This window comes from Schistocerca piceifrons, chromosome 3, assembly GCF_021461385.2.
Source record: "Schistocerca piceifrons isolate TAMUIC-IGC-003096 chromosome 3, iqSchPice1.1, whole genome shotgun sequence".
Taxonomy (NCBI): Eukaryota; Metazoa; Arthropoda; class Insecta; order Orthoptera; family Acrididae; genus Schistocerca; species Schistocerca piceifrons.
Genome location: NC_060140.1, coordinates 834,015,629 through 834,028,549, shown reverse-complemented (window position 1 = coordinate 834,028,549; position 12,921 = coordinate 834,015,629).

Sequence of the window (12,921 nt, the reverse complement as noted above, 5' to 3'; positions counted from 1 at the left end):
GACAGGTTATTCCACTCTTTGCTGCCATTCATTCAATGTAATTGACTCATTGTTTCCGGTGGATGCTTGTTGCCGCTGTAACCATCCAGCCTATTTGATCACAATTTAAGAGCGCTGCCAATTATTCAGTGGGCTTTACTGCATGCCTGTATAACTCCACAGCCTTTGAGGCTACGCCTTCCACTGCAGCTCGGTGGGACTGCTCATTACAGACTGCTTCCACTTTTACGCTCAGTTAAGTTCAAATGGTTCAAATGGCTCTGAACACTATGGGACTCAACATCTGAGGTCATCAGTGCCCTAGAACTTAGAACTACTTAAACCTAACTAACCTAAGGACATCACACACATCCATGCCCGAGGCAGGATTCGAACCCGCGACCTTGCTCATGTAAGTAAACCTATACAAAGCATACACTCAGATTTTGATGAGCTTCAATTATATTATAGTCTAGAGCAAATTACAAAAATATACTTATCATACCTGCTCATACGGCTAATAACAGGCTCAAACACCCACTTGAAAATGATTGTCTATAATATTTCTGAGTGATTAATGTTCAAACGTGACAAATAGGTAACACCAAATTAAGTCATACATAATGAAGTGGCGTCCCAAAAACACATTTGTCCGAAATCGGCTAGAAATATTTCCAAATCACTCCACTTCCGTCTTTTATACACTGAAGTGCTGTGGAAAGTGGTATAGGCACACGTATTCAGATACAGAAGTATGTAAACAGGCAACGCCTATAGAAGACAACACGTGTATGGCGCATTTGTGAGATCGATTACTGCTGCTACAATGGCAGGTTATCAAGATTTAAGTGAGTCTGAACGTGGCAATATAGTCGGGGCACGAGCGATGGGACACAGCATCTCCGGGGTAGCTGTGAATTGGGGGGGTGGGGGGGTGGATTTTCCCGTACGGCCATTTCACAAGTGTATCATGCATATCAGGAATGGGGTAAAACACCAAATCTCCGATATCACTGCGACCGGGAAAAAGATCCTGCTAGAACGGGACCAACGTCGACTGAAGAAAATCGTTCAACGTGATAGAAGTGCAACCCTTCCGCAAACTGCTGCAGATTTCAATGTAGGGTCATCAGCAAGTGTCAGCGTACGAACCATTCAACGAAACGTCGTCGATAAGGGCTTTCGGAGCCGAAGGCCCACTCGAGTACCCTTGATGACTACACGACACTAAGCTTTACGCCTCGCCTGGGCCCGTCAACACCGACATTGGACTCTAGACGACTGGAAACATGTTGCCTCGTCGGAGGAGTCTCGTTTCAAATTGTAACTAGCTGATGGACATGTATGAGAATGGAGATAACCTCATGAATCCATGGACCCTGCATGTCAGCAGGGGATTGTTCAAGCTGGTGAAGGCTTTGTGATGGGTCATGCCGTTTGCAGTTGTAGTGATATGGGACCCCTGATACGTCTCGATACGACTCTGACAGGTGACACGTACATAAGCATTCCGTCTGATCAGATGCATCCATCCATGTCCATTGTGCATTCTGACGGATTTGGGAAATTACAGCAGGACCATACGACACCCCACATCGTCTAGAATTGCTACAGAGTAGCTCCAGGAACACTCTTCTGAGTTTAAACACTTCCGCTGACTACCAGACTCTCCAGATATGAACATTATTGAACATATCTGGAATGCCTTCCATGTGCTGTTCAGAAGAGGTGTCCACCTTCTGCTACACTTACAGATTTAAGGACAGTCCCGTAGGATTCATAGTGTCAGTTCCCCCCCAGCACTATTTCAGACATTATTCGAGCCCATGCTACGTCGTGTTGCAGCTCGTTTGAGCGCTCGCGGAGAACCTACACGATATTGGGCAGGTGTACCAGTTTATTTGACCGTTCAGTGTGTACCCAATTCAACGCCCATTGTAAAGTTGAGTTGTTTAATGTTTTTTCCAGACACAAGTATTCTAAATATATGTTCTACACTTTCAGTTCTATTCACCTTTTAATCTTGTTCAGTATTTGTGTTTGCTTTTTTTTTTTTTTTTTTTTTTTTTTACATTTGCCGCATTTATGTTTTAAAGTTGTAACATTTTCAGATTTCATTAATTTTTATTTGGAATTGATTGTACACTATTGAAAATCTGTACAGTAATGATGGCCGTGCACCAGCCGCTGTGGCCGAGCGTTTCTGGGCGCTTCAGTCCGGAACCGCGCTGCTGCAACGGTCGCAGGTTCGAATACTGTCTCGGGCATGGATCTGTGTGATGTACTTAGGTTAGTTAGGTTTAAGTAGTTCTAAGTTCTAGGGAACTGATGACCTCAGAAGTTAAGTCCCATAGTGCTCAGAGCTATTTGAACCATTTTTTGAGGGCCGTGTGGGGTAGTCGCGTGGTCTCAGGCGTATTGCCACGGTTCGCACGGCTCCCCCCGTCGGAGGTTCGAGTTGGTTGGGCTGTTTGGGGAAGGAGACCAGACAGCGTGGTCATCGGTCTCATCGTATTAGGGAAGGATGGGAAAAAAAGTCGGCCGTGCCATTTCAAAGGAACCAGCCCGGCATTTACCTGGAGCGATTTAGGGAAATCACGGAAAACCTAAATCAGGATGACCGGACGCGGGATTGAACTGTCGTCCTCCCGAATGCGAGTCCAGTGTCTAACCACTGCGCCACCTCGCTCGGTCAGGTTTTAGTCCTTGCTCGGGTGTATGTGTTGTCCTTAGCGTAAGTTAGTTTAAGTTAGATTAAGTAGTGTGCAAGCTTAGGGACCGATGTCCTCAGCAGTTTAGTTCCATAAGAACTTACCAAAAATTTCCATTTTCCAATAATGAGGAAGTACAGAATTGTTGGGATCAGCAAAATCTGAATGCACTGATTATATGCACCAAGCCCAGACGATTTCGAAAAAATGACGTTTTCGACAAATCTGGTTGTACAGTTGTAACGTACGTAAAAACGACAGAACCTTTGTCTGAACTGTCCTTATGTGTCTGTTACCGTAGCAACGGTATTTATTCAGAAATGTTTAAATCAGGCTTTTTCAGGGGGGTGTTTTACCCCCTTACCGGCAGTGTCGGCACATACGAAAAATATCTCTCTTATTTTTCTCAACACTACAACATATTCAAAGCCGATCAATGTCGAAGTATGTCAGCTGGGTTGGGTTACTTGTTAGATAGCTCGCTGCGATCTGCCAGTTCTCTTAAAACAGACACTTCCCCTAATTCAAATTCCTTATCTCAGTCGTTGTTTTCTCCCCCCGCCCGCCCATACAGACACACACACTCACAAACACACGTGTGTATGTGTGTGTGTGTATTTGTGTGTGTGTGTGTGTATGTGTGTTCAAATGGGTTCAAATGGCTCTGAGCACTATGGGACTCAACTGCTGTGGTCATAAGTCCCCTAGAACTTAGAACTACTTAAACCTAACTAACCTAAGGACAGCACACAACACCCAGCCATCACGAGGCAGAGAAAATCCCTGACCCCGCCGGGAATCGAACCCGGGAACCCGGGCGTGGGAAGCGAGAACGCTACCGCACGACCACGAGATGCGGGCTGTATGTGTGTGTTTGTGTGTGTGTGTATGTGTGTGTGTGTGTGTGTAGCAATGGATGCCACTTACCAAAAGGATACAATTCATACAGGTACTGGAGGTATTATCATGATGGGATTCTCAAATGAAATTAAATGGCGCAACGTTAATCTGCCGTTATATCCTACAAGCGAACGATACTGGAAGACATTGTCCTTTGTTTATTAACCTACACCAGCCTGTAGAGAGACTGTATTTTCAGCAGGTCAGAGCACCATGTCATCTCTGCCGAATGTCATCCCTGCCGAACTGCAAGGGTATGTAGGTGGCTGCGTGGCCCAGCGTATAACTTATCGTCAGTTCCAGTGACCACTTCTTATACGCCATGGAAAGATATATAACACCGAAAAATCTCCGGGAACGGTTGACGACGGCTGAGCTGCCGCAGGTCATAATCCGCCCTCAAGGGTTTCAGTGTCTCGTTGAGTCCATGCCCTGTCAATTTGTCTACTTCATCAGAACAGAAATGGTTGCTACAACCTACTCACTCTCACGAGCTAAACTTCTACGTTATTGAAGTTGAGGAGAGATTAACGGACAGTGAATGTTTTTTGATTATTGTTGTTCTCTGGGCTGTTCATGTACTTATTTATTGTTAGATAACATAAGCTTGTTTAATTATTTTAATTTTAATTTACTGGCTTTCGTTTCATGCACATGCAGCCATCTCACTAGTGTAAAGACGATACGGCAGTATGTCTGAGGTGACTTCCGTGTCAGTAACGATGATATGAATGTAAGTACAACACAATACCAAATCCCCGAGTGGAGGAAACCTCCGACCCGCCCGATAATCGAACCCGGGTACCTTGTATTAGCAATCTGCCGCTCTGATCCTGAAGGTACCGAAGAGGACGACGGCGGGAGTCTTAACCTTGGCTATTTATACGAATGACCTGGTGACCAATGATGAGTGTTATTCAAAGAAACATGCTTATTTCGAAAACATGGGCTCGGGATGTCACGATGGGCAGTTGAATCTGTTTGTAGACACACAGTGCCCTAAACAATTTGCATGACACGTCTCGTCAAGACTGGAGATCATGAGAGACCGGAATGCCGAAGTAAATACGGTTCAGTTAGTTGTTGAGTGACTGGTGTTGTGGTAGCGGTCTCAGCAGTTTCAAGGTAAGATAAAACTTTCTTTTCCCTATAGTACTACAGGCCATTTCGGCACACGTGTCACCCCGGCTATGTTGACCTATGTGTCATTAAATAAATTTACACGTGTTATGACGGATTGTTGTCCTGTTTTCTCCAGAAGGGTCAGCCAAGTACTTTGAAAAACTGTTCAGATAAGGAGATACTTCGAGGTGAAAGTAGGCTGTTTCGGTTATTATGTTGGTAACGCGACATAGTGCCCTGTATGAAACTGACTGTGCTGTGTGCAGTCTGTGGCTGGTTGGCATTGTTGTAATAGTCGCTATTGTAGTGTTGGTCAGTTGGCTGTTAACAGTGCATAGCGTTGCGCAGTTGGAGGTGAGCCGCCAGCAGTGGTGGATGTGGGAAGTGAGATGGCAGAGTTCTGTGGTTGGTTGGTTGGTTTTGGGGAAGGAGACCAGACAGCGTGGTCATCGATCTCATCGGATTAGGGAAGGATGGGGAAGGAAGTCGGCCGTGCCCTTTCAGAGGAATCATCCCGGCATTTGCCCGGAGCGATTTAGGGAAATCACGGAAAACCTAAATCAGGATGGCCGGACGCGGGATTGAACCGTCGTCCTCCCGAATGCGAGTCCAGTGTCTAACCACTGCGCCACCCCGCTCGGTAGAGTTCTGTGGGTGGACGATCTGGACGTGTGTCCATCAGAAAAACGAAATTTGTAAGCCTGGGTGTCATGAATGACTTTTGAGCACTATTAAGGTAAATACATTGTTTGTTCTCTATCAAATTCTTTCATTTGCTAACTATGCCTATCAGCAGTTAGTGCCTTCAATAGTGAGAATCTTTTATTTAGCTGGCAGTATTGGCACTAGCTGTATTGCAGTACTTTGAGTAATGAAGATTTTTGTGAGGTAAGTGATTCATGAAAAGTGTAGGTTATTGCCAGTCACGGCCGTTCTTTTGTAGGGATTATTGAAAGTCAGATTGCGTTGCGCTACAAATATTGTGTGTCAGTTTAGTGTTGATCAGAATAAGTAAAGAGAGAAATGTCTCAGTACGTTCAGTTCTGCTCAGCTGTTTGAAAATAAAAAAAAGCAGAGGTTTTCCAGCACTGTCATTTATAAATTTTTTCTGAGGCGAAGTTTCAGAGGTGATGAGCAAGATTTTTGTGAACGCATTTTGGCAATGCCCATTGTACCCTTGGCTGATAGTGACAACGATACAAGTACGCTTCATGAAGGTGACGACGAAAATAAACAGACATCATTATGTTTTCCTGCTGCATTGGTATTGTTAGATTCGGATACAGATGATACATAAGAGGACCAAGATTATTACCCAAATTGTAGTTTTTCTGAAACCGGCACATCTTATGACGAAGACGAAGATGAATCGGACGACAAATCTGCTACTGATGGTAATGTGGTTTACAAAAAACTCTATGTGGATAAAATCGGAATGGAATGGAAAGCCACAGAGCCGGAAAGGAGACGGAGACCTCCTGCTGATAATATTTTGAGATGTAAATTATCGGGTCTACGCGGGTCTTAGAGATATGCTTTCCAGTGCTTCGGCGATGAACCTTCTGCGCTGGACGTGTGGAAACACTTCATTGACGGAGAGATAATGGAAAAGACTAATTCACTATACTACATATGAATCAACCCATGTCACAAATTAGTTCATCCATCATAAGGAACTACAGCGATATAATAGTGGTCGAATTGGATGCGTTTATTAGGCTGTTGGTACTGACCTCAGAATACAAATCCAACCATGAAAACTGTCAGTCTCTGTTTTCCGCGCTGCCACGTCTTTCCCCTGCTTTGTGGCGACAGAAGAAGCACGTCTGTTTGATGTCCCAGGAGAGGCGCACAAATCAACCTGCTGCTCCAATTTCGGAAGTTCACTGTCAGAAGATGTATGTAGTCAGTGATAGAACATCCGCGGAAGAAACTCTGTCTCCTTTCAGGGAATTACGCAGATACCGTTTACATGTGTCAAACAAACCAGTGAAGTACCGCATAAAGTTTATGAACTTAATTCATTCCGGTACGATGCTACAGTTTCAGTTCCTGTACACACAGCGGAAAAGGATCGAATGACAAAACCATTACAGAAGTTGGATCACAGATGCGAAATCTGCTCAGCACAAACAAAGGGTTAGAGGTGGCCTCTTTGCGTATTTAGTGGAATACTAAACATTGCCGTGCTGAACAGCTATATTATTCGCGATAGTTCAGCTTGTGGAACCGAACCTGAGAGCAAGCGTAGCAAACCATCCAGGGAATAATGATGTCAAATCTTGGATATGTAAAACAGAAAGATTGCAGATTCCTGCCTCAACCATTCCGATTGATGATAAACTGGAGAAAATAAAATGCGATCATCTTTGACTCCATCGCAGGAAGACAGCTAATATATGTCTCGACTGCCAAGAGCTTGCTCGCGTGCAACGTTAAAGGAAACCTGTACTTCTGGCCCTCAAAAGAAAACCCAGTAGCTGGTTGAAGGAGGTAGATAATGATGTACAATGGATAGTATGAAATGTATGGAGCATTATTTTCCATTATCTTGACATTTTGCTATTTTGTATAAACTAGAAATCAACTGTCATGTTGTTCCTAGTCAGCATTTACTTTGTGATTAAAATTTCTAGTTGATTACAACTATTCGGAGACTGATAATCAAATGCCTTCTAATTTCGTAGTTTGAATTTTCTGATTCTGGAACACTTAACAGAAAGAACAATTTATCGTAGTAGGATACAACTACGTTCATTTTGTAGTCACTTTTAATACTCACGTACAGGTTCATTTTTATCATGTGCTATACTCATCGTTGAAATAAGGATATTATGGTCAAAGACATGAGGACCGGTTTTCCCTGATTATTCAATGATCAGAATTTTTTTCATTATTATTCAACAAGTTCAGAATACTTTTCACAAAATTACGTAGAAATGAGTTTTTAATCAAAATCTTGGAAGAAACGCTGGTGGAAATGTTCTTTTACTACCCTTACATTTATAGTTAAACATTTAAAAGTTAAGAATACCACATTTTGAACAGTCACAAAACCATGCACAAGAAATTTCAACTTCTTATGCAAAGTTTTAAGGTGTCAAAAAAGTGTAATAGATTCAACTGCAGCTGGTAATATTTTAGAGTAAAATATAGTCGGAGAAGGACGTTATCCCGTATGGCGAGGTGGGGGGTCACGTAACGCGCCCAGGAGAATTGTGGAACAGGATAATTTAGGTGGTCCAGGTATTACGGTGTGGGGAGGCATAATGTGCATCGACGCACTAACCTCCAAATCTTCCCCCTACTTCAATCTCATCATGAGTCGCGGTGACATACACTATGTGATCAAAAGTATCCAGACACCTGGCTAAAATTGAATTACAAGTTCGTGGCGCTCTCCATCGGTAATGCTGGAATTCAATATGGTGTTGGCACACCCTAAGCCTTGATGATAGCTTCCACTCCCGCAGGCATACGTTCAATCAGGTGCTGGGAAGTTTCTTGGGGAATGACATCCCATTCTTCAAGGAGTGCTGCATTGAAGAGAGGTATAGATGCCGTTCGGTGAGGCCTGGCACGAGGTTGGCGTTCCAAATCATCCCAAACGATTCAGGTCAGAACTCTGTGCAGGCAAGTCCATTACAGGGATGTTATTCTCGTGTAATCACTCCGCCACAGGCCGTGCATTATGAACAGGAGCCCGATGGTGTTGAAAGTTGCATTCGCCATCCCCGAATTGCTCTTCAACAGTGGGAAGCAAGAAGGTGCTTAAAACATCCATGTAGGCCTGTGTTGTGATAGTGCCATTGTTCAAATGGCTCAGAGCACTATGAGACTCAACTGCTGAGGTCATAAGTCCCCTAGAACTTAGAACTACTTAAACCTAACTAACCTAAGGACATCACACACATCCATGCCCGAGGCAGGATTCGAACCCATGACCGTAGTGGTCGCGCGGTTCCGGACTGTAGCGCCTAGAACCGCTTGGCCACTCCGGCCAGCGATAGTGCCATGCAAATCACCAAAGGGTGCTAGCCGGCTCCATGTAAACACGAACCACGCCATAGCTTCACCGCCTCCGAATTTTACCGTTCGCACTACACACACTGGCAGATGACGTTCACCGAACATTCAATAATATTGAGAACTGATTAGGGCATTAGTCAGAGTCGATGTGACAACTCATCCAAGTCTTCAATAACCAGTTCTGGACGAAGCGAGCAGTGTGAACTGGGACCCAGTCGTCCTATAACACATCATCACCATTAGGGAACAAACGTTGTGTCAAGAGAAGGACCTGATGAGTTAAAGTGGTCACATAATCTTCCGCAGTAATGTGACCTTGCCCACTACAATTGGGACCATGGAATAGCGTGCGTGACATGGCTGCCCAGATCATCACAGGAACTTCACCATAGTTCACTCTTGGGACGTAAACTGGGCCAGAAGTTGGAACAGTGTGCAGCAAGACTCATCCGAGAAAATCGCTTTCTTCCATCTCTCCATAGCTCAGGTCTAATGGCTTCGGCACCACGTTTTTCTTTTACAGGAATGTGCATCACTGGTGAGTGGTTTTGGAATTCTTACTCGTCTTGCAATTACCCGTTTATGGAACTCACTTCGTCCAGTATTGGTGTTGAATGGGATCGCGATTGTGACCTTGAGCTCTGCAATGACTTCTGCAGCTGTGGTCCTCTAATTTTTTGCCACAATCCTCTTCAGTGCAGATCTGACACAATCTCTCAACACACACTTTCGTCAGTGTTGTGACATAGCGGCTGTTGTTTTTCCGCTTTCCCTGTATGCGGTATAAATCTTCGATACGGTGTCTCTTGGAATGGCAAATACTTTGTCCATCTTGGTTACGGAAGCACCCACTATACGAACATCAACTGTTTGCACACGTTCTAATTCACTTAACTCTGACCTAATGCACTCACAACTATACAGAACACTCTTGTGACCACAACTGAGATTAGTAGCGTATAGCAGAGAGTGCACAGTTGCCGCTAGTGGTCGCATGAAAGAGCGTAACCTGCAGGCGTGGCTAATATCTAAATTTTTGATCCAGCATGCATTTCTCGCCGTGTTTATCCAACCCATGTATTTTCTTTGAAGGACAAAGACAGAGGAACACACACTGCCGGAACAGTCGTACGCTGCCAGAAAACTAGCTAAGATGTGTATGTTATGTTAGGTACTTAAAGAAATAACAATGAAATGCGTATTTTTATAGAATTTGTTGTGAACTTCTAATGCAAAAAACCAATAAATATTAATTAGCTATGTGAGTGACTGTGAATAGAGGTAAACCAATATATACAAAAGAATATTCTCCGTTATAAACAAACCTAAATAAAAACGGCAAGAACAATCACTGAGCAATGCTGCTCCACGATTTATAAATCGGTGTAGCTCTCGACTGAAAACTAATATCCTATGTACAGACGTCATGAAATTGTTAGACTAAAGACATTTTTCCCAAACTTTACATTTATCAAAAATTTACATAAACATAAAGATTATATTTGTACATCAATACTTTGTATGCATGCCTTTGTTCATAATCAATACATTTATCCTGTTTGGCGTAGTTTTTATTAACTTTTGACATGATGTCTTGTTTGGTGGTTATTGTAAATTTCCTTCTCCTCTGTTTCACAATAGCTCATAAACTTTCTATTGAGTTCATATCAGGGCTATTCCCTAGCCACGGCAACACTTTCAATTGCTTTTTTTTCAAGTACTTCGAAACACTTTTGGCTTTGTGGCAAGTTGCCCCATCATGCACAAAAATGGCATATTTATCAGGAAACCATTCATTTACTTGAGGGAAAAGTTCCTTTTCAAGGATTTCTTGATATTGTTCTTGCCTAATTATCCCTTCAAAAATGTGTAATTTGCCAGGACCTTTCACGGACATCACACTCCAGGTCATAATGGAGGTTGGATGCATCACACATTGCTGCACACACTCAGCTTTGAACTGTTTCCCACGTCTGCGACCAACATACTGGCTGCTTTCTCCCGTCACAGTGAATATAGATTCATCACTGAAGCATAGCTGAAACATGTGTTCAAAATATAAAGTTAGAGAAGTTGTGAGTAGTAGCATAGAAGATCTCAACAGTACCAAAATTCAAAATCAGACCCACTTAATTTATCATATCATTGCACAAACCTTAGCCCAGTCCTCACTTGTCCACTCCTGAAGTTGTTTAGCCCACTGCAATCTTTTGATTTTCAATGGAGGTGTGAATTTTTTTGTTTTTTCCTTGGTCGACAAGCCTTTAAACCACTTGCAAACAGCCTCCTTCTCAATGTTGCAAGTGAAACTTCAACATCCAAGCCTTTCAGCAGATGGCTCATGTCTGTAGAAGTAAGTTTAAGGTTTATTTTTGCTATGTTTGTAAGCCTTCGCATTGCTCTGGGACTGATTTTTCTTTTATGTGCACATTTTTCGTCCCTGTTTGGCTTGTATTCACCACCTTTCTGCACTGAAAGTTTGATTCTGCTGACAGTTTTCTGTGATATTCTCATTCTGTCAGCTATTTCTTGCTGTGTATGACGATTTTCACCAAGAAGTACCACCAGAGCCGAAACTTCCTTGGTGAAACATCATTGGTCTTTCCCATAACCTCACTTACTTTGGAAACTAAATGATTTATTCCTATAGTTAAAAACATGCAAGTTCTAAGCTATATAATGTCTTGTTAATATAGCAAGAAGTTGATAGAACAAATAACACACTGAAGTACACCACAGAAACATAAAATATAACTGTAAACACAGTTTCAAAGCAGGCGCATCGGCAACTAACACCAAGACAATTTGGAGGGAAAATGACGAACGTTACCAACTCTGAAAAATTCAGTGATGTGTGAGTTGCATGGAAGGGAAATTTCGTGGCATTAATCAACCCATTAAAACAAATCAACTATTTAACTTTTATCTCCTGTTTTCACACCAGAAAACTTAATAGTATCGAAAATAATCGTTTAGTCTAATAATTTGAACACGTCTGTATAAAGAGGAATATCGCCTGGTAATGAGAACGGAGCGTGGAGCTACACAAGCAGGACAATTTCTGTTGCGTGCGGAGATACTCACGGCCGGAGCGAATGCGGCACTAAATGTCGCATGGCTGCACTTCCCTGCCTCGTTACGGAGCGGAAGTAAAGATCTGATCCGCAATTATGCCGGAGAACGCGCTGCTGTAACGACCCTGTCCCACACGCAGTTTTTCATCGTGGCATCGAACCTGCCTTTGCCGTAAGAGAGCGCACATGTCATGGTTGCAGACCTTCACTGACCACGACCAGGCCTCTGACAATAAGTGCTTCACTATTTATTTACGAACATGCCTGAAGGTTTCAAGCGGTTACACAACAATTACTTGTTACGCATTTACCCATGCAGGCAATAACAATGACTCAAATTTTAACATCGACTTAAAACAGCAGAGAAATGAAGTTTTCATGTTATTTTTAGTGAAGTATCTACCTGAAGCGTTCAGTTACGTACTTTGTCAGTTCATCGCAGGGAATTTCAAAGTAATGTTTGAGTTTCAAAACATTTAAACATTTACAAAGAACTGTGGGTAGAGTTAAGCAGGTCGGATCGACATCACTAGACCACTGGAATAATTCTGGTTCATCACCGCCTCCGTGATATATAAAGAAAATACACTGTTGTGTAAAACTTAAGGTCGAAGATAACATTTACTTGATGGTAACTGCCAAATAACATAGTTCGGTGACGCTCGACCCATACATAGAATGAACTGCTACAGTATACTACAGAACGTAACCGAAAGAAATACGCAATGACGAGAACAGGAACGACACTTTAATTCAGACAAAGGAGGAGGAGATTAGTGTTTAACTTCGCTTCGACAACGATGTCGTTAGAGACAGTGCCCGTCTCGGAATAGGGAAGGATGGAAAAGGTTAGTTTCCGTGCCCTTTCGAAGAAACCATTCCGGCATTTGCCTCAAGCGATTTAAGGAAATCGCAAAAAACCAAAATCAGGATGGTCGGATGCTGGCAGGAACCGACGTCCTCGCGAATATGAATTCAGAGTGCTAACCACTCTCTACACCGTGTAGTTTATTCAAAGACAATAATTACACCTACACTATGTGATCAAATGTATCCGAACACCGCAGAAACATACGTTTCTCATATAAGGTGCACTGTGCTGCCAG